Source organism: Rhipicephalus sanguineus, chromosome 3 (assembly GCF_013339695.2).
Source record: "Rhipicephalus sanguineus isolate Rsan-2018 chromosome 3, BIME_Rsan_1.4, whole genome shotgun sequence".
In the NCBI taxonomy this organism is placed as follows: Eukaryota; Metazoa; Arthropoda; class Arachnida; order Ixodida; family Ixodidae; genus Rhipicephalus; species Rhipicephalus sanguineus.
In genome coordinates this window covers 133,805,083-133,820,981 of record NC_051178.1, presented here as the reverse complement: position 1 = coordinate 133,820,981, position 15,899 = coordinate 133,805,083, and positions in this window count along the sequence as shown.

The window sequence follows — 15,899 nt, the reverse complement described above, 5'->3', positions numbered from 1 at the left end:
AGTTGTTTACAGTTGGGTTACGCAGCCACGGTAAACGAGGCTATTACCAACACCAGAAGCGGTAAGCTGAAGTGCTTATACTTGTCCCTTATGATGGAGAATGCACGCACGTTTCACGAAACCCGGGTGCATGTGTGGAATAGGTTCTTGACAGTTCTTGAACAAGGTCATCATCATCGTGATCAGTGAGCACCACCAGCTGGTCATGACAATTGTTATCGGATCTGGTCGTGATCGCGGCGACGAGGGGTCCATGTGCAGTGATGTATGAGGTATAGTACAGCTGTTGGAATTCGTGGATGCCTCGGTCATTTCTTCGACAAATGTCTGTCGATCGAGCCAGCGACATGTCGGAACCTGAAGTCACCCTTCGCGTTGGTGAGGTATAGGCTGTCGAGGCGATAGGCGTGGATAGTGCTACGTTGGACCAACATCAGTGGATAGTGCTTGTCGTATTCGTAGACTACCTGGGCATATGTGGCCTACGTAGCCAAGTCTACAATGCGGCTGTCAATCAATCTGTCATCATTCTCGGTCAGCATGAGGCAATCGCCCAGCCTCGTAAGAAATGAAGAGGACAATGCATCGTTCTGGCGGACTAAGTGCACTTTACGATGTGATCATGTGAATATCACACGTAACTTTCGTTAATATATTCCTCCGGGGTCGAGTAATGCTTCAATATAGCTTTCTGAATCATCGGAATACAAATGTAATGTGTATTAGACTGCTGTAAATGTGGAGCCAACCCTAGAACCACATACGTTAATCTGATATGACACCTGTATCGTAGGAGTACATATGTAGTGTTTATTGCTTTTGTATAAAATTAGATAGTCAGCGCCACAACCACAATTGACGTTGCACTGGCATTACATATGCACAGGCTGTTTATAGCCAGTTTATAGCCAAACCAGTTTACAGACCTGGCGTGGCTCTGTGGTAGAATACCTGGTTGCTACGCAGAATGCTTGGGTTCAATTCCTGCTGAGATCCTAATATTCATTATTTCTGTTTTCTTAACGCTCTCGCATTTAAATGACCAATGTCTGTTCTCGCCGTTCCTGGGTAGATGTAAACTGTTAAATCACCTGTAACGCATACCCGTACACCCTTACCCGTGCTAAATGGGTATGTGCCACATGTGTCTGGAGGAAAGGGTTTGACGACGTACGCGACAGGACGTTCACGTTATTCATGTCATGACCCAACAGTAACATTCGTCAAATCCTCTTACCCTCCCATGCCAATTTTGGTCTACACAAAGTTAAGGAGGTGCTCATGAGAACACCATGACGTAGGCGGGCGGGCGGGCGGGCGGGCGGGCGGGAGGACGGACGGACGGACGGACGGACAGACGGACGGACGGACGGACGGACGGACGGATAGATAGATAGATAGATAGATAGATAGATAGATAGATAGATAGTGTCCGTCCGGACGGACGGACGGACGGACGGACGGACGGATGGATAGATAGATAGATAGATAGATAGATAGATAGATAGATAGATAGATAGATAGATAGATAGATAGATAGATAGATACGTAGATAGAAACGCTCAAAGTGCCAAAGGTTCGCTAAGAAATCCTTTGCATTTAATACAGTCAACGTCCGATTGAAAATGACCCCTTCAGATTTTTAATATGCTTCATCTCATTACACTCTCGTATTGCGGCAAAACTGCCTTTCAGGCTCCGTTACGGTCGAACAGAGCAAAGGCACAGTCAACGTCCGATTAGAAATGGTCCCTAGAGTTTCAATATGCTTCACCTCATTACACCTCGGTATTGCGGCAAAGCTGTCTTTCAAGCTCCGTTACGGTCGAACTTTGCCAAGACACTCAATGTTCGATTGAAAGTGGTCCCTAGATTTTCAATACGCTTCACCTCATCACATTCTCGCACTGCGGCAAAGCTGCCTTTCAAGCTCCGCTACGGTCGCAAGTGTATTAACAAAGAAAACGCTGGTTCCAACATGGAGATGAAAGATGTGGCAGAGGTGGGGCTCAATTAATGCTGTTTGGGATCTGAAATTTGGGCAGGAAGTCCAAAAAAAGCTTCCACAGAAGTTGAAAGAGGAGGAGAGGCTGAGGAAATGGCATCTTTGCCTACCACGTGTAAAGTGTTGTCGGCAACACTTTGGTTGTACCAAATTGTGTACACAAATACAATTCGGCCTCTACATTGCATTTCAACCTAGTGAAAAGGTACACTTTCGTGTTGCTATCTCATAACAATATGCTTAGGAACCCTCTCCAACTTTTTTTTCTGCAATTTCACTTCGAATTATTCGAAAAATATTCCAGAAATATTCGAGAAATATTTGAAAAATATTCGATACTCACACTTCAATATTCGAATTCGCTTCGCACCCAAAATTTTGCTATTCGCACAGCTCTACTAATTAGCCTACAATGCGCTAAAGTATGGTAGCTGCAAAGTGATTTTCACCCCGCAACATTCGATACAAACATATGCTGCTCCACAGATATGAAGAGGTGCTGCCCCCATGGCCAAAGAAGTTGTGGCAATCACATGCAGGCGTGATAGATTCTACTGCAGGCATGCGTGCTACGCCGCTGGCTGGTTGTTAGCATCGTCAACCTGTGTGTCGTAACCTCAGAGATGGTGCGCGCTAATCTTGGAGGCACTTATGCACCTTTGTGTGCCTTTGCTTTTAGATTACAGATTGTGCTGACTTCCCTTTTTCTCTTCTTTTAATTCTTTTCGGCAAGGCATCTGTGTATGTTGTTGTGCGCAAGGCCACATTGTTGCTGCGTATTTACACCCTGATTGTCACTTCAAAGCAGGCCATGTCTCACAATTTGGATGTCCTGCAAAAGGTGGTCAGGGACCCAGAGGGGAAGCAGACGAACTTGGCAAAGGAGCCAGACCTCGCAGCGTCAACATGAATGATTATTGGGGAGACGCATACCAATTTGCTCGGGAGAATCCCAAATTTTGAGCAATCCTCTAAGTTTTATAGGCTTGGTCATAAATCTCCCAAAAGACAGCCTAAACCCCACCACGAAAAGAAAATAACAAGGAAAAGACAGCAGTTGTAAAATTTCCTGGCTTTGATCTATTGTGCAGAAAGCTTAAGTCATTTTCGCCACAGTACACTGCTGTCATGCAGAAAACCAGAGTAGAATTGGGAAGGGGCCACGAGATGTCACGGGACACAGCACATTTTGTACCATAAATACACACACACGTTCCCGCCGTATAATTACAATTACCACTGCCAGTATGATTGCTGACATCTAAAAACTTAACTGGTAATCATTCAGAACTGTCTATGACGTTGCTGTGGCTCTGAGAAACAAACAAAAGCATACGCCGTCTTCTTTTTTTTTTGGTCACATCTTTAGCATACTAGCACACTGATTTGGCATACTAGTTTTCCATGTTTTTCTGTAATACAAATTTCAACTGATATGAATATCATTTTGTAAAACTGCGAGGTTCGTACCCCGAAGATTCCGCTGCACACAGGACACCCATTTATCTATCTGTAGCGACATGATGACAATGGACAAACATGAATTAAAACTGGGAAGCGGGCTAGTTGGACTGCATTCATGGTTGTCAACTTGGCATCCAGAGAAAGGATGAGCAAAGAAGTACACAACACAGAACTTGTGTCATGCACCATGTTTTTCCTGCCCCTCATCTGAGCACCGACTTTTGTTTGTAACCACGAGAAGTTAAAATGCAGACTAACTGGGTCACAGAAACCAATGCACATGAAGCAACACATTGGCAAGCTTTTTCAGCCACTTGGAGAATAAAGTCACAGATATTTTGGTGAATCTAACACTTCAGTCCTTTAATTACTAGGATATTTCAAAAAGTTAGCGATCAATGATTATGTTTGCTGCCACAAAGTTCAACTGCGCCCTGGAATGTAATAGTTCCCTGAAACATTCACCTGAAACAGAGAGCCGGTGATGTGCTCGTAGAAAGGCGTCTTGGTAAAGGTTCCGTTTCTCTGAATCCAATGCTAGGAACCAGTCCTCCTGAGACAGGGCACATGGAGGATGTGCACTATAAGCACGCAGTAGCAAGTATGCAGCCCAGCACTGTGCCTCTTGCCAGTCGCAGCTCACCTACAGATTCAACCAAACACAGAGAGGTGTGTCTACATCATGCATTTCCAATTCGTGCACAAATGTTACCAGCTATTTATGAAATGGTGCTCACAAGTGGACTGGCCACTGCACTTGAGAATGCTTCGCATAACATCGATTCCCATGGTACGTGGGATCTGCTGAATTTTTTATGAAAATAGTGCTCACAAGCGGACTGGCCACTGTACTTGAGAAATACCAGAAGAGACACTTTGCATGTATATAGATTACAAACATGGATTATCCTCTTTGTACACAGGAGTAATAGCATCAGTTGAGTGGGGAGGCCCCCACATCTCAGGTTTTATATTTCACAGTTCTACGAGCACTGGAGTCAATCCAGGCTTGGTTTTCATGCAAAAACAAAAACCTGAACGAATCCAAAGACAGGCTATCCGGTTTGTTTACAACAAATTTTCTACATTGGACCATGCAATATGAATGAATGATGTCTAATAACTTTCGACACACGAACTGCGTCGAAAAAAATTACGGCTAGAATTTTCGTTTCAGTTACTTAATAACGAACTAGCACTCAAAACCTGGTAATGTATGTAAGCCCACTAATGATGAGATTTACCCGCTAACATCACAAAAAAAATGCTGTTTGTTTTCAGCAGTGCACATGCAACTGCACATACACAACAGGCACACTGTATGACTGTATAACCAAGTGCTTTGTGTATCCCATACCCACTTTCTTTGTCCATGTCACCTAGCACGAAACTTTTCTGCTCTGCATAGATTCTTCACCCCGGGCCCAGCAAAGTAAATGATTATTGATGCTGATTGAAGGTGCAGTAGCCAACCAAAGACTAAGTAAAAGTACAACGAAGGCAACTTCTGACCGTCAGGCAATGCAATATATTCTTCACACCACTCTCTCTGTTGTTGCTATCACTATCTTTCAGTAAGAAAACCAGAGCCATGTAGCTACATGAGTGGCTAAGCTTCAACATTATCAGAATGGATGCATGCGCATATGCCGAAAGTTGTACTATAGTTTCTAAGGTTGCCTTGTGATAATAGACGGCGCTCCAAGCAAAAAGTTTGGAAACAGCTGGTTTATATACCAGAAACAACTATGGTAATCGACAAGCTTAACACACTACATTGACCAATGATGCCACAAAAACACTGCTGCAGGTTTAGGCTTTATGCAATAATATTACAGGTAGGCTCTCGATAGTTCAAACTCGAGGGGACCACAGGATTTTGTTTGAACTATCAGAAGTTTTCAGCGTGGCAAGTTATCATAAATATGACCCGGGCAACATACCAAGGTGTGTTGTAATGAAACATTCACAAATACCTATTGCGAGTATACTGTGTGTGTGTGTGTGTGTGTGTGTGTGTGTGTGTGTGTCACTACCTTAGACATTATTAGCACATATTTCTTGCTCTTCAGCAATACAGAGGAAGATGCTTGCATTAAAAACAATCAAGAACAGCAACAAATGTGCAGCAATATGCATAAGCAAAATATATCATGCCTCTGATTATGTACACACAATCATGATGCCAACTCTTAAGTAGCCCGTGAAATACAAAACCTCTATAAAGCATTTTATAGAGATTTTAAATGTTGTAAAGACATTTTATAGAGGTTTCGTGTTTCGTGGGAGGTAGTTTTTTTTAGGTCCACACAAGCAACAAGCAGCACTCTGCAATCAGCTGCCTTTTATAAAATAGCATACTCGGGGCACTGATATATGAATCACACGACTGACCGACTTCTGCTGCACACTGTCAACCAGGGTGTCGGAACGGAACGAAAACCGAAAACGAAAAACGAAAAAAAACGATATTTTGGGCCGGAACGAAAACGTAACCGAAACTTTATCTATTATTTCGTTCCGGAGTGAAAACGAAATTTTTTCAATCGTTTTTCGGTTCACGAGAAAACTTCGCAATCCGGAGCAGCTGAGCTCGTGCAATGTGAGCATATCTCAGGGTACGGTATTAGCGCGTACCTCAGGCAGGAATTCCAAAGCAAAGATATGTTGAAATTGTGCAAAAAACGAAAACAGTGGCAACCAGAGATATTTATATTAACGCAAGTGGATTTTTGCGCGCCTGTCACGCAGGCCAGCGCAGAGAGGGCATTGTCGGTGCTGAAGTTTGTTACAGCGAAAGCTGATATGAGATCACAACGGCTGATTTTGGCGCCATAGTTGTCCGCCGCCGCCGGTGTCCGTGACCGCTATCGCGTGATATAAAAAAAAATAAATGAGAAACAAATTTCTAGAATCGGATGGCATTTCAACCCGCGCCCTCTGCGTGGCAGTCGGGTCTTCCACCACAGTGCCACGCTAGTGCTTCTATGCTTGCGAGGAGCGCTTGACAAGCGTGAGTGCTGACGAGCAATGCGGCCCAGTGTTCCGTATTCGATATAAAGGCACAAGGTGCCCGAGCGGTGTACTGTTCGAACTAATACCAGCAGATCTAGAGGGTCTTATTCCTCATTAACCAAATCTTATTTTTCTCCATATTCATAACCGCTCCAGACGCGTGGCAAAGCTGCTTAGTCTTCTTGAATACTACTTTTGTCAGCATAAAAATACGCTACGTTGTCATTTTAGCATTAACACATTTAAGCATAAACAATATTAAAACACCACCATTCGTTCAAACATGCTGACCATGCAAATACTATAGGTAGCGGGATAACTGCCCCTATGGGAATTAGTAGGCTGGTTGTTCTGCACAAGATATGTAACCAAGCTACTATCCCTCGACCTTGGTAACCTGTTTTGCGTACTCTTTCAGTTCTTAATGCATCTGATGACATCAGCTTTATGGGGCGTTCATTCTTAACTCAATAAAACTATTAAGATGCCTTTCTTACGTGGCGGAATTACATTGATGGAATTGAACTGCCCGGCCATTCCCGGAGTGCGAATGGGCTAAGTTTTCTCATTCCGAGGAATTGAAAGGAATGGAATTGCGGCAAGTTCTAATTCCCCGCAATGGAATTGAAATGGAATGGAGGCGCCCATTCCGTCACACTGCTTCCCACGCGCTGCAAAGTGCTCAGCCATAATTCTTTATCATCATCAGTCACAGCACAAAGTGCACATAATGTCTTACAGATGTGTCGCGTGTACCACGAGACTCCGAAGAATGACGAAAAATGGCATAGTGGGAACTCCTCTACTTCAGAAGAATTGGGATGATTTATGGCGTAATGGGTACCTTGCATGTGTACTTGTATTGATGCCCCAGGAGACTCCCCAGCGGGCTCTACAAAGTCCGCTCTTCCAGCTTTCGTTGTGACTGTACTGCGTGTGTCGCGCAGGCCTGGCGATCTCTTTATCAGAACAGCGGTCTCGCACATCAGAGAGTACACTCAATGGCGTGCTGCTTCTGAGATCGTGCTCACTCCCTTGACACAAAGCATTGAGCCCACTAAAAAATTCGTATTTGTCTTTTGAGAAAATAAATACTATGACTTTGAAATTAATACTGGTTTGTACTAGTTGGTAGAAATTCGTGGTACAGTTACTTCCGCTCCTCTGAAGAACGTATTTTACCCTTGTTCCACTTTCCTAAGAGCAGGGCAAGTAACTACATCACAAATCCAATGTTCGTTATGATTACCTTAACTTCAAATTTTTCCATTAAAAATACCGTTACGAACCGTTACGGAACATTTTTTTTTTCGTTCCGGAACAGAAACGGAACGGAACTTTTTGCGGTGGAACGAAACTAAAACCGAAATGAAAAACATTTCGTTCCGACACCCTGCTGTCAACCAAATGGCATTCACACATTCCAGGAGACATGTCCTTATATTCTCTCTAATACAGTGTCTGTATGCACATATCATGCGTTTTCACATCAATATATGTGCTTTAGATATAAAGTGCCTAGAAAGGCTGGCAGAGCATCCATTTCCAAATGTGACTGTAGACTGATGTCAGCAGTGATTCTAGAGAAGTGGTAGATCACAATATGCCAAGTTAACTGATCAGATCCATATAAATCGTGTCCCTGCTGGAACTGAAGTGACAAAAGTTGGCTGAAACAGGTATTTTATGTTAGACTGTTCAGTCGAAGACAAAAAAGACAAAAGAGCAAAGGATGAGAGTGCACCTTCACAGGCATCTTCAGCACTAGGGTGGCTACGTGGAGGTAGAGCTGGGCAGTAACATGCTGCAGCACGAAGTTCCAGGCACTGCTTGAAAAGTGCTGATTGTGCATCTCCTTGAGTAGAATGTCCAAGCTAGCAGTCAGAAGAAATTTCAACAGCGACTTTTACTTGCATGAGACATCAGGATAACAACGTATGAAAAGATTTTTAGTAGCAATCAACTTCACACAGCTTTCTAGAAAGACAAAAAAGAAAAAAATTCCTAAATTTGTTCTTTGCTAACTTTTGTCATAACACTATGACACGTGTGTTAAATATCTACCATCGTAATTCACTATAGAGCAAGCTAGCATTTACCAAGCCTAAAAAAAATAATAATAAAAAAATTGGCTGCTAAACTACACGGTTATGAAACCTGTATAAGGCATTCAGTCATCTGTTGTCTTTCACCACCAAGACAATTAGTGTACACAAATATCTTGACTAATTGGGAAATAAATACGTAAAAGTTAAATCACAACTAGGCTAATGTCAATTGGAGCACCCTATATATATATATAGAGTCGATAGAAGTAAATGCGAAGCTACAATTTCGTGGTCTGACAAAATTTTAGATTATCGCTGCACGGCCATAAGGCTGCCACGTATCACAGCACCTGATGAAACATGTGGTCATCATCAGTGCAACTTGCATGTCCCTGCTGTTAGAACAAACCATGGAACTCTCTGCCTCAGAACATAAGCAGACAATTTTTCATTTCTTTAAATCAGAATTAGGAGAGCACCTTGCAGTCTTTCAGCACCTTTCGGCTACCCTATTACCAATTAATTTTGTATTTGTTTAATCTGTACATTGAAGTTGAAATAACAAAACATATTGCTACGTGGCGCCACAGATAACTCGAAACTCGATAGGGAAGAAGACGATGTCTGAGCTCTCGTGCAGACTAGGTTCCATCTTGTATGCCTGCCTGTTTGATCGATAGTAAACATATTTCTCAGACGCCTTTTCCCCGTAACATTTTGGTGGAGAGTGCGGGTCCTCCCAGAATCAACATCCACGACGATTCTACGCAGCGGACGTTCCTTGGCTGCCTCTACGATGGCTGATCACGACGAGAACGAGGATTCGTCGGTACCTTCCCCAAGCGTGCCTCGTCCAACCGCGCAGCGTCCGACAGCGTCGCATCCAGCCGTCACGAACCGCACCGTCGTTCTGACGACGCCACATGACCCAGGCATTTTTTCCGGCAACGACGACAAAGATGTCGAAAAATGGCTTCAGCTATACGAACGGGTGAGCGCACTATACAACTGGGACCCGACGCTCATGTTGGCCAATATTCTGTTTTACCTTGAGGGCACGGCCAAAGTCTGGTTTTCCAACCACGAGGAAGAAATCACGAGTTGGGATATTTGCAAACACAAACTCATCGACCTCTTTCGCAAGCCCATTGGACGTCGTCGTTCGGCACAGAAAGAACTCGCGTGCCGACTGCAGTCCTGCACCGAGTCATATGTGACATACATTCAGGATGTGCTCGCCCTCTGCCGCACGGTTGACGACAAAATGCCAGAATCCAAAAAGGACGCGCACATCCTCAAAGAAATCGCGGATGATGCCTTCACTCTCCTCGTGTTCCGCAACTCTTCGACAGTGGACGACGTCATTAACGAATGCCGACGCTTTGAAGCGAAAAGTCGTCGTATTACTCCCCAATTTTCGCGTCTTCCCAACACGGCTGCCACATCTACCTGCGAAGACGCCCGTCTCCCTTCAGCCACTGCTACTTCTGACAATATTGTGCGCATCGTCCGCCGTGAAATCGAGGCAGCATCTCCTATTGTTGATCATGCCCGTGCCACTGACGATTCTCGTGCAACGATTTCTTTAATACAGACCGTTGTGCGCCCGGAACTGGCCAACGCCGGACTACAGACGCTCTGACCAATTAACAGACCCGACCAATTACCCAGTGTACCTGATATGTCCGGCGGTCCGTACAACCGTCCACGTTACCGGAACTCGGCTGAATGGCGAACCTCCGATGACAGACCTATCTGCTTCTGCTGCGAACGAGTCGGCCACATTTCACGTCATTGCCGTAATTCCTGGAATTGGCAGCCATGGCCGCACTACGCCAACACCCGGCGACCACCTAATGGTTCCCGCATGCCAATACACGTTGACCACGACAATGCTTCGCTACCCATGCCCGCTCGACCAAACTGCTCGCCGTCGCCATCCGGACGCCTGCCCCGCTCACCTAACCGTCGCCACTCTCCCTCTCCCTCCTACCACCACCAGTCCTCGGAAAACTAATGGGCGCAGCTCCTAGAGGTGAGCCTGCCTTGACGACCCGACCCGAAATTCCTCTGCGCACGCTACCCGGACACAAGAACTTGATCAACGTAAATGTAGACAGCACACCTGCAATAGCACTCATTGACACTGGCGCTCACATATCAGTAATGAACTCTAGTCTTCGTGCTCGTCTAAAGAAAGTGCTTACACCTGCTCCTATCACTGTGGTCCGAGTAGCCGATGGAGCAACATCAGCTGTCACTGGGATGTGTGCCGCCCACGTCACTGTGGCTGGATGTCATACTTCTGTTCTGCTTTACGTCCTGGACCACTGCCCACATGACATCATTCTGGGATTAGATTTTCTGTCGGTATTTATAGAACTTCTCTTGCTGCAATAACAATGTGCCCTACATTTCACTTCCCTTCATACTGTTTTTTTTGTGTATTAATTACTATACGAGTCCCTCTCATGGCTCTTCAATGCAGTGAGTATTTACTTGCATTAAACATGTAACATTCCATTTGTATGCACCAAGTACACTGACTGTGATTAATTATAGAGTTGTTTTTATGTATCACTACCATTAACGTCTCTGCCACATGGTTTGTTCATGTCATTGTTGGTCAATCTGTTGAGCCAAATTTTCTTTGAAACCTGGCAACCTGCCTTGCTATGGCACGCTTCTCGATAACATCAACAAATCATAAGTGGTCATCCCTACATGATGGCTTCTTCAACAGTCACGCTGGAGCAGTAAGTATGCCAAAACCCTCGCACAGGCTCAGCCAAGTTCTATTTTCTTGTACGTGCTTCGTCACAGAAGCAAAATTCTATATAATTTTCATTCGAATGAGGCCTCCAATTGTCAGCCTTGAAAAATTTGTTCCATCAACTACATCCTAAAATGATAATGACACACCCTGACCACTGCCCTTCTCTGCCTAAGCTATAAAAAAGAAAATTAACTACTAGACGTGTACAACTTTAGTAGGTGGCGGCATTTCCATGTCAAAAGCCTGCACCAATGGGTGCACGCTCTAGACTGACAGTATAAGCCGGACGAACGATGACCCCGTGGTCAGAGACCATTGCCAAGTACAGGACTATTTCTTTAGTCGCAAAGGCAAATGGCTACTGTGCTTCGGTCATCTAGGGGGGCCTCTCTTGCCTTAAGTTGTATCTGACTAAACAGCAGTATTCTTAAAGCACCCTTTAACAATGTCAAAAAAGAAAGGGGGGGGGGCACTCCTACCATAGGAGACTTAATAAGCCATAAAACATGCAAAAATGAAATTATGGTTGCGCTGCTGCATCGTAGCTTCAGTACCGACTTGCCGTGGCATTGCAATCTGTTACGGCACCTCCTTAGACTTTGCGAATTTTCTATCCTTGAAGATATGGCCTACACTGTATCCTAAATTATTCAAAGGCAGGTATTGGCAATTTTCAAGAACATTTACCACCCCAGCATGGTCCCAAATACAGGAAAGTTCACATAAATCCATGGCATCACGCTGCCATATTGACCCAGAAATGTTATACAAAATAATAATTTAAAAAATGGACACTTGAATTTTATTTTATAGTAATCAAGCAAACTCCTACGGCACAAGTGATAAAAATAAGAGTTCTAAAAGGTTACCTTATCAGTCTTAACTGATTCGGTGTTGCTCTTTAGCATCCCCTAAAGCCCTTATTACAATCACGAGTTGAGAAAACCATTTGATCATTTGAAAAAGTCAAGTAGCACCACTGCATGCCTCAATGGCACAAAATCTTTGAGATGTCACAAATGCCCAGCATATTTCCACTAGAATACCCAATTTCGCACTAATATTTTACAACCTTAGCCACCTAAAGGGGTGATGCCACCAAATTTTTTGTGGCTTGCGCGTTCTTTGCTGTAAGCGTTTCCTATATCTCCAAGAAGCATGATGCGCACACCAAGATTCATGTATTCTCGCTAAATAATTTAATATCGCCTTTTGATGGGAACAACTTTCGGTCTCGGTTTCTGGGCGCTGAGGTTGGGCAGTGACGTAGAATTGTAGGGGGCTTGGTCACGTGACCACACAAAACTGTGACGCACTTAGCCAGAAAGCGATCGAAACTCGGCGAGTGATGTAGCAACTGTTACGACCGTCCCCAGCAATGGGGTTCTTTCAACGTTTGCGAACCCGTCAAGGAGATCGTCGACGCATTCCAGGGGCAGCATGCACTTGAGACGACCTCGCAGGCAAGCGAGAACAAAGGTCAACATACCGGTCTTGAGCCCAGAGGACCGAGTAGTCGTCGACCCCTCCCCATCTCCCCATTCAGGCTCTTCCCCCTCGCCGGGAGAATTCTGGAATCTGCCGCGTGCAAGGTCTTGGTGTTGTGAGCTCGTGACCATATTTGGGCATCGTTTGAGGTTTTGTGACCATATTTGAGCATCGTGTTAGTTTGTGCCCTCTCCATGTGTGGTGCCTTTCCCCTCCCTCGTGGGCAAGGCGCCGAGACGACCGTATTGGCTGAAGACGCGGACAATGCGCCCAGGGTTGGCAACGCGGCGCTATAAAAGGCCGAAGACGTTCTGTATGTGTCCCTTGTTACCCTTGTTACTTGCATCTTGCCACTGGTCACTTGTCGCTTGTCGCTTGATCACTTGATCATTTTACCATGTAAATAAATCTCTTTCGTTCGTACGAGCGCCTCTTCTCTCAGAATTGGCGGGACGAAGGGTCCGATGACGGGGGGCCAGCTACCAATGATGAGACCCGCAGGACCCGGAGTCCCAACACAACCGATGCTTTGCCGGTACTATAGTGAACTAGAATATATTCTAGTTCACTACAGCCGGTACGTATGTTGCGGAGGTGGCGGAGGTCTGGAGGTCACTCACGTCACTACAGCAGGTCTGGTGTGACGTCACTACAACTTTCGTTGCCCATCCTACAGATCTACGTCAGTGTTGGCGCGCTAGCGATGGGTTTTGATCGGGAGAATGGGCATTTAGGTACACTTTGGAAGTGAATTAAAATATATTCTAAACGTCTGCTGTCAGTGGCGTAGCCAGGAATTTTGTTCGGGGGGGGGGGCTCACTTTGCAGCACGACCTCCTCATTGAATTTTTCAAACGACTAAGTATATGAATAACATGTATTACCGGTGACAATTTGTATTAGATGCTGCAAATCACTTCTTGAATGCTGCACACTATAAAAAACGAGTAAGAAATGTGTTTTTTCATAAAAATATTATGTAACCATGCCCGCAAATTTTTTTCAGGAATAACTGTTGTCAATCTTTTCAAATTTTAAATTTTTTTGTGTGTAAGAGGTACAGGAAATATCACGTAAACTTTGGAACTGCATCATTTGTAAACTAAAGAAGCACCTGATAACAAGAAAATGAAGTCCACAAAATAACCAGGACGAGATCAAATATTTTAATGCAGATTGTTTACGCAAAATGTTCATTTTTTTGGCACAAATGACGCAGCCAGGGAAAAACAAGAATGGGAAAGTACACCTCGAATACGGGCAAAACATAAGTCACCGGAAACTGTGCACAGTATGCTTACACAAAACATCACAAATGTACATTTAAATATGCAATCAATATACTACAGAACTGAGCAATGATCACTATGCATAATGCCCAAAATAAGGCAAAAGAACATGCTACACAATCACAGAAACTGATATGTCCTTGGGCCAAGCTGCTCTCTCGGACGCACCATGTGGAGAGACCTATTATGGAAGAGCGCAGAAATAACGAAAGAAACTATTTCAAAACTGTTTTAAAAGTGCGAACCACTATTGTGCACTCAATATAAAAGGAGGGTTGTCGCTTCTAGTTCAAAAAGTAATAAAGAACAAAACCGACAAATGAAAGTAACAAACAATGCCGCTAGTACGGCTTCCAAATAGCCGAATTTGTTTGGTAACGCCGCGTATGCCGACCTCTCAGTGAACAAGGTGAAGCTGTCGATTCGCTGTTAATGTCCACCTGATGCCCGTATTCGTATGCTTATATTAGGTCACGGTGTTAACTGCTAAAAGGTACAAAATCCTCACTGCTTTAAAAGATGGTGACATTGACCTGAACTCCGGAACAGCAGTGTCTTTTCCTTTCATTTGCGCTGATTTTTGTCCTGCTCGCTATCAAAGGGCAAAATTGACCCGGCGAGGAAGCTTAGCGAAGCGGTCAAAACTTCCGACAGGCTATGTCGACGTTTCTGTGGGCGTACAGAAGTGCCAGGTCAACCATGCGTTCCTCAGACATCTCGGAGAGTAAGTAGTTCTTAAGTAACCTCATGCTTGAAAACGTTCTCTCTGCGCTGGCAGTGGTCACTGGAAGGGTGACTAGAATCTGGAGTAGCTTGTACACATTCGGATAGGACCTGCTGTCGCAATGAGAGAGGGCACCGGTTCCTGTATTGGGGCACTGGTTTGCTGCTTTGTTCGCCAACTTTGTCCACTATAGTCGCAGTTCTCCCAAAGCAGCCCTCGTTTTGACGTCATGCGCAAAAACGGTCATGAGATTTTGTGCTCCTTTCTCCCGATCATCTTGCATTGGTGGTATTGCGGATGGTACAATTACTGAAAAGTCCTTTAGAAGTGCCCTGTGCTTTTCGTACCGCTAGTTTAAGTGGGGTAGTACGTGGTCCATGAACGGAATGAACAGGGTTCTGCGAAAATATTCTTCCGCGCTTTGGAATGCATTGCTCCCAAGGTTTTGCTTCCGGACACCGGCTTGACGGCTGGTGATCTCCACATTCAGTTTTTCTGCCAATACCTGCACTTGTGCAAATATTTTTGAGAAAGAAGCATTCGCGTTCTTGCGGTCATTTTCAATTGACTGCTGTACCGCTTCTATGTCATCAGTGGCAGCGCTCATGTCGATGCTCCTCGTATGCAGCTTCTTTGACAGTGGCAAAGTCAGTGCTAACACGTGCTCCGCGACACGCAGGCTTACAAGGAGCGCTGGTGACAAGAGTGCCAACATTAGACTGTTTGCCTGCACTGGACTTTCGCCATTTCTGTTAAACTTAATCTCCTCTAGTGCTGCGATCAACGGCTCAAAGATGCTCACAAATGAAAGCACTGCATCGTGCTTCTCGACCCAGCGCGCTTCGCATAGTCCCAAAAGGCGCTGCCTTGTAGACTCAGGACACCTCAAACTTATCATTTTTCGCAAAACGTGTGAGTGGCTAGAAGATTTACGGAAAAAGGCTGACGTCGCCTTTAGAGTCCCAAAACAGTTTCGGATGTCTGTGATGGAGCATGACGCACACAGAACTAGATTAAGGGGGTGACTGGCGCAGTGAGTGTAGAGTGCGGCTGGATATTTCTCCCGAACAGCAGCTTGAACACCATTCGT